This window comes from Lactuca saligna, chromosome 5 (genome assembly GCF_052625555.1).
Source record: "Lactuca saligna cultivar CGN05327 chromosome 5, ASM5262555v1, whole genome shotgun sequence".
NCBI lineage: Eukaryota > Viridiplantae > Streptophyta > Magnoliopsida > Asterales > Asteraceae > Lactuca > Lactuca saligna.
Genome location: NC_136421.1, coordinates 57,205,273 through 57,211,954, shown reverse-complemented (window position 1 = coordinate 57,211,954; position 6,682 = coordinate 57,205,273). Strand labels below are relative to the sequence as shown.

The 6,682-nt window shown below is 35.5% G+C and overlaps 1 long non-coding RNA gene across 1 annotated transcript; it reads right to left on the bottom strand.

Moving 5' to 3' along the window:
• Window positions 1–1,098: 1,098 nt before the first annotated feature.
• LOC145046003 (uncharacterized) lies at window positions 1,099–2,941 on the bottom strand. Its single transcript, XR_013681932.1, has 3 exons — window positions 2,831–2,941; window positions 1,621–1,686; window positions 1,099–1,265 (listed from the first exon to the last, which is right to left on the bottom strand). It is a non-coding gene; the product is annotated as an uncharacterized LOC145046003 (long non-coding RNA).
• Between the last annotated feature and the right edge of the window lie 3,741 nt (window positions 2,942–6,682).

Genomic DNA, 6,682 nt, shown 5'->3' with positions numbered 1-6,682 from the left:
CTTGTAGTCAATTTTGTGATTTTTGTATTCATACAACACAACATAGACTTCTTTTTCCAATAAGTTTTTCGAAAACAATACAATATTTTGATTTGATTCACATTGATAGGTGGAGTCGATACAAACATGCTTCTCTTGATGGTGCATATTATTTTCTATCAAATGTTGATGACTATAGTCATAGGGTGTGGGTGTATTTGATGACAAAAAATTCCTACGATTATTAACAGCCCTATGGGTCGATACAAACATGCTTCTCTCAATACAAACATGATTTTCTTGATGGTGCCTATTACAACTCGCTACCCAGTGCTGGCCAAGAGTCTTATCTCCCCTGTGTTGTTCGCAATAGTGTTTCTAGGGATAACTTTCAGATGTGACTTAGAGGCGGTAATCATGGATTGAATATGTTGCAGTTGCTTTACGAACCTCAGAGCTTGGCACAACATTCGCACCAACTAACACTCTCAAAGGTTGTTTGGCGATGTCGTGCTTCTTAGCTACCTCGGCCTAGCAACTTATCGACACCATTATCACATTGCAGCTTAACTCTGCATAACATCATTAATAGCCTTGCTTTGCATAATATTATCAACAACCAGCTCTGTATAACATTACTATTAGCCCTGCGTTGCACCATATTACCAGCAACAACTACGTTGCATCACATCGATCAAATTATACTCTCGTGAAGAAAGGAGTATCAAGCCATCCAGTACTGTATTAATCCATGTCTACCTTATCATGTAACACCACTCCTCTCGCGGTCGAGGTTCGGACATTTTTTTTATCTCTTTAATGCATTATTGATTTGACTGTATCCAATCCAATGTCATTGGCCCCACACCAATCACATCGGATTAGGAGGACATGTTAACAATTGGTCTATTAACATGGCCCAAACGTCAAGATTTGGCGTACCAGCCTTGCCTGTCGCTCTCCTAGTAGCTCTGTTTGGTGCCTGGGCCTAGCACTCACCTTGCGCCCGGGAACTCTCTCTCAGCTCCTTGCTAGTTGGGCCTAAGCTGGGTTAGCTGAAGGCCTGACCTAACTATCCTTTGACCTAATTTTTAACGTCCTGGAAATCATAAGATAAAATTTTCATTTTTAATTCAACCATAAACATCATTTATCCTTTTCAATCATTCAAAAGTATATTAGAGTAAAGATAGTTCTCAAAGTACAATAAAAAAATCATAAGGTTATAGAAACATAGGTGGATGCGCTTCGTTATGTTGGACCCTTCCCTTTCGAACCAAAAGTACCTGAAACCATAACCATAAAACTATAAGCACAAAGCTTAGTGTGTTCCCCAAAATACCACATATGATATATGTCTTTCGGTCTAGCCCTTACATTGGACCCAACCCATAATAATGGACCTGGGCCATCATACAATGGGCCTAGCCTTTCATAAAATGGGCCTAACCCAACATACAATGCAAGAGTTACAGTGTTGTTGTAACATCCATAAAATTTCAGTAAAATTTAAAATTTTCAAACCGATCCTTTTATCAAAGAGGTATTTACAGAACCGTTGTTTCCAAAACATTTACTTAAAATCGAAATCTTTTACATATAGATTTCAAAACATAGATGTTATCAGAGTATCCCATCAACCATGAGTTCTAAAACACAAGGATGTGTACAGTCACGCCCTCGCCTTGCCGAGAACATTTGGAGCACCTGAAACAATAAACTGAAACCGTAAGCACAAACCTTAGTGAGTTCCCCCAAAGTACCAACCCACAAACAATAACACATAAACAAAACAGCATACTATTGGTCCAATCAACTGTCGGGTTGGAATAACCCAGGCCCTTAACCATCAGGTTGGAATACCAACAAACTATGGGTCCAATCAACCATCGGGTTGGAATACCCCAGGCCCTCAACCATCGGGTTGGATTGCCAACATATTATGAGTCCAATCATCCTTGGGATGGAATACTCTTGGCCCACAACCATCAAGTTGGAATACTCCGGCATGTTGGCTTACGCACAAAGCACAGAAGCCTCAGCCACCAATCAAACATATGTACATATAGCAGATAATCATATATCAGTCTATAGCCAGTAAAACATATCGAACATATCACTAAGCATAGCATCATCCTATCTACGAGGATACCGATCTAACAGATTACTACAATACTCAGTTATAAGATAATCCAAGATAATAATCCAAAGGGCCGGCGTTGGTGCCTTAAACCCTGTTAGTACAGTGAGGCAAACTTACCTGAAAACAACAACATAACACAGACCCACATCAATAGCTAAGATGAGTTTCCAACTCTCTTAACAACTACAACCATATTAATATTCTATACTTAGATCATATTTCAACTATTATTTATTAATATTACATAATATGCTTTTTTTTATTTACTTTTATTATCATGTCGGGAATAATCAAGTCCTTAAGTTGTTCTTGTTAATATACTATACTCAAATGTTGGTTCCTATTTTAACCACATGATAATATAACTATGAACGTTAAAATTCATACAACTCTATTGACATATAAAGCTCTTATCAATTAGTTACCTTTTAGTTAATTTAATCGAACCATAATCACATAAATATTCATCGTCCACTAGATAAAATAAACGACCTTTAATTAATCGGTTTTTGTTTTAAACACACTTTATATGGCTTAGTTATGTTTTTTTGGGCTTATAACCAATAACCAAATCACTTATAACCTAAATCACTTATAACCTATATATAGCATCTTGTTCTTTTTTCTGGTAGATGTAGCCCAACATACTCAATCCCAATTCACTAAATCTACACACAGAATTTAAAAGTCAAACAGGAAGCAGGTTACCTCATTATCGGCGTTGCATCCACCCACTTTGATCTTCGGCGAGAGTGTCCTATCCCCATCTCCTTCCTATTCTTCACACATCATGGCAACCCAATCCCAAATAACACGAGGTTGTCCTGCTACACTAAATGGTGTAGTATCACAGCCGGGTATCTCATAAATAAGGGATAATGTCTCTGTAGCACATCAAAGTTTCGTCAATTATCCGATTTGGTCATTAAAGTTATTTTTTTGCATAATAGACCATTAAACTCCATTTTTTACCTGTTAAATAGGGGAATTATCCAGATTTTACCCGGTTTCACCGGTTACACTAAGCCTATGTGGATTTATTGTTCTTTTTTTTAATATGTGGCTTTTTGCCCTCTTTCTTTAAAACCCTAAATTAAAAAAAAAAAAAAAAAAAAAACCCTACCCTTTACCCAAGAAGAGCAGTATGTCTTCTTCCCGGTCCCCCCACCACAAAAATCAACCGGTGATTATGGTTGCTTCTGCATACTGATTATGCTTCTTCTGTGTTGGTAGCCTTTACCCCAAGCAAAACAGAGATCGACATTGCTCTTTTGTCTCCTACAAACAATCGATCAAAGGTCTAAGTCAATGAACAACACTCCCTTTTCTTCGTTCCCAATCGAGAATGTCAGGTACTTTCCTTCATTACATCTTCTTGCACAATTTTCTGCGTATGTGCGAGAATCCTCATCAACAAGGAATCAAATTCCATTTTTCTTCTTCTCGGTATTGAAATTTAGAGGTTGATAATGGTCATGGTGACTGGTATAGAGAAAATAAGGATGGTCTGTTGGTGAATGGTAGGTTGTAATGGAGAGACAAGGATAGTGGCTTTATATACAGGTAAGTGGCAGGGGATTATTTTTTTGTTTCTCTAAAATCATTTGGTTTTAGACCAATCTTTCTTATATATACAAACACTAAGAACACTTGGTGATCATCGTGTTCATCAGTGAAAGAAAAGGTGAAGATGAAAGACATGAAGAACTTCTCTCACCGATGATCTACCGATTTAGGCCTTGGATTAGAGGGACGATGGCAACAATGTGAGCTTAACGATGGTTATGTTATAAGGTTGATGAAAATGGTGGTGGGAGATTGATTAAATCGAAATTCCAATTCTTCGGCTTGGATCTCCTTGGCGAGACGGTATCGGAGGAGCATGATCTTGCTTGAGGTTGTAGAGGTCGATGGCGGAGTAGCATATCTAGCTGGCCACCAAATCGATATTTGTTCTTAGTTTTCTTGTTGTAATTGATCTGTATAATTGAATTAATTGAGGAACCACCAAAACTGATTTCAGTTTCATGAAGGTGGTCTTGGCTATGTGGGTAAAAAAAATAACACTCGTGGAGGTGGTTCTTTAAATTTTAAAAAGTTAAAAGTATATTGTTATTTATCTAAGTGGATTATATGACGTGGCTCACAAAGAATAAAGATAAACTAATTATAAGTGCCACATCAGCGTTGTAACCTGGTAATCTGCTAAATTTGAGCAAAATGGTTTAATTGATAGGTAAAACATGACTTTAATGGCCTCAAGTGCAAAAAAATAACTTTAGTTACCAAATCGGATAATTGACGAAAGTTTGATGTGCTACAGTGACATTATCCCTATAAATAAACATGTATATCTTATAATATTTTAATTCCATTTTTATAAAAACCCGACTTTGGGTTTATAATTAATATAAATAAACATGTATATCTTATAATCTTTTAATTCCATTTTTATAAAAACCTACTTTTGGGTTTATAATTAATAAAAACCAGGGAAGAGCCCCGCTTTGCGGGGTTGGATCCGCCATGAAAACCTATCTAGGGTCAAAATGTGAATTTACGTTTCTGCAGAGAATTTAATTTGGTTTACAAAGGGGCAAAAAAGGAAAAGTATAGAATTTCAGTGTTGATAAAAGATCTAAATACCAAACAAACCCATTCTACTCGGATAAAATATTAAAAAAACAACAAAATGCAATCATGAATATTATTAAAAAGGTAAAAACACATATTCATAACTCAGCAACTATTGACCTACTAATAAACACCGTTTAGTTCTTAAATAAGTAATTATATTAACACAAAATACTCCTGTAGTATTTTAAGTTTATGTTATGTTCTAAAGTTTTCACTGTAGTCGTGTTGGTAAGTTTTTAGACTTGTTGTAACACCACAACCATTCCTAGGCACATGCTAATCACTTCTTGGAAAGATATAGTCTATCAGGATATATCACTCCCAGATTTGATTATATGTCCCCAAGCCTGCTTGTGTTGTCCAGCAACCGCAATACTTTTGTTCTGTCCTAGTATGACACTGATTTTAGTATGAATGCAGGTATGTATACTTTGGTTAAATATTTTATTATCTAAAAGTATAAACTCTTGGATAGAGTATTTTAATCCCAATGTGTTTATAGTTATATATCTTTTATTGGTTGATATAATTAATTCACTATAAACAAAGCTTTGATACCAATCTGTCACACCCCCAAACTTAAACGGCAGAAATGTTCGGGGGCGGATAACGTCATGTACAGTATCATATCAATGCATAATAGTAAACAAGCAACAACATCATCCATTGCATTAATAGTATAAATCAATACACGTGTGTTCTGTGTATAGTTGAAAATACACCAAATTATGAATCAAATAAAAGAGGAGTCTCAAATGTGCTCCATCTTCCCAAAACATGGTCATCGGTACCTGTCTATTGGTGACCTAAGAATGCAAGTTATTTTGAAATAGTATATCAGCACTTAAGCTGGTGAGTTCATAAGTATTTTAGTGTCATTGTTTTGTATGAAAGTGTTTGTAAATGTTTTCTGTAAATGTTTGTAAGTGTTTGATGTAAATGTTGTATCTCCTAGAAAATCCAATATTTTCTACTTTATTAAGAAATGTAGTCTTCTACCAAGACCCGACTTTTCTGAATCTTTGATCTTTTGTAAAAGTGAGTGTTTTTCCCAAATATGACTATAATTACCAAAATATAGTTTACATTACCATTTATGTGAGAAGATCACAATGTTAATGCAATGGGAAAATAAAGATGTACTATAGTATTGTATATAGTAACTGTTGGATTAATGTCTAAGTCCATAACTATATTTGGTATGTACTTGACCCGACCCGGCATGGTCCATTTGGGTTGCACTTCACCGACACAATTTATATGGATAATATTTTGAGAATAGTATGTTTATGATTACATATTAATATATTATGAGTTCTAATATATTATTGTGGAATCATATTATTTAATTAGTATTGATCAAGAATTAATTTATAATTAATTAAGTGATCAAAAGGAACTAATTAAATATGGACTCTTATATATATGGAATGGGCCAAGTTCATTTAGGTTGGGCTAAGCTTTCATGGATAGTCCATGGAGTGTTTAACCCATGGATCCTAGGAAATGAAAGGTCATGGGTATTAGGGTTTAACCTTAATCCTCCACACTATATAAAGATGTCCTTGGTTGGTGAAATTGGCACTAGGGTGGTACACTATGAAGGGCTAGCTAATTTCACCAGAGAGAACCAAGTATCCATATTCTCTAAAGTCTTCCAAGGTGTTTTGGTGATTTGTGATTCCACTTGAGGCTTCCACACTATTGGGGCTAAGCTCTTAAAGCTTGAAGACATCAAGCTACATCAAAAGGTATGTCATCTAACTAGTACTTTGTAGTATGAGATCTTCATAATATGCTAGTTAGGATTAAAGCCTTGGAAAGTTCTTATTTGCATGTATAATAGAGAAAACATAGATCCAAGGTTTATAGGGTTGCATGTACACCATAGGAGTGTTAGAATGCTCATAACCCAACAGTGGT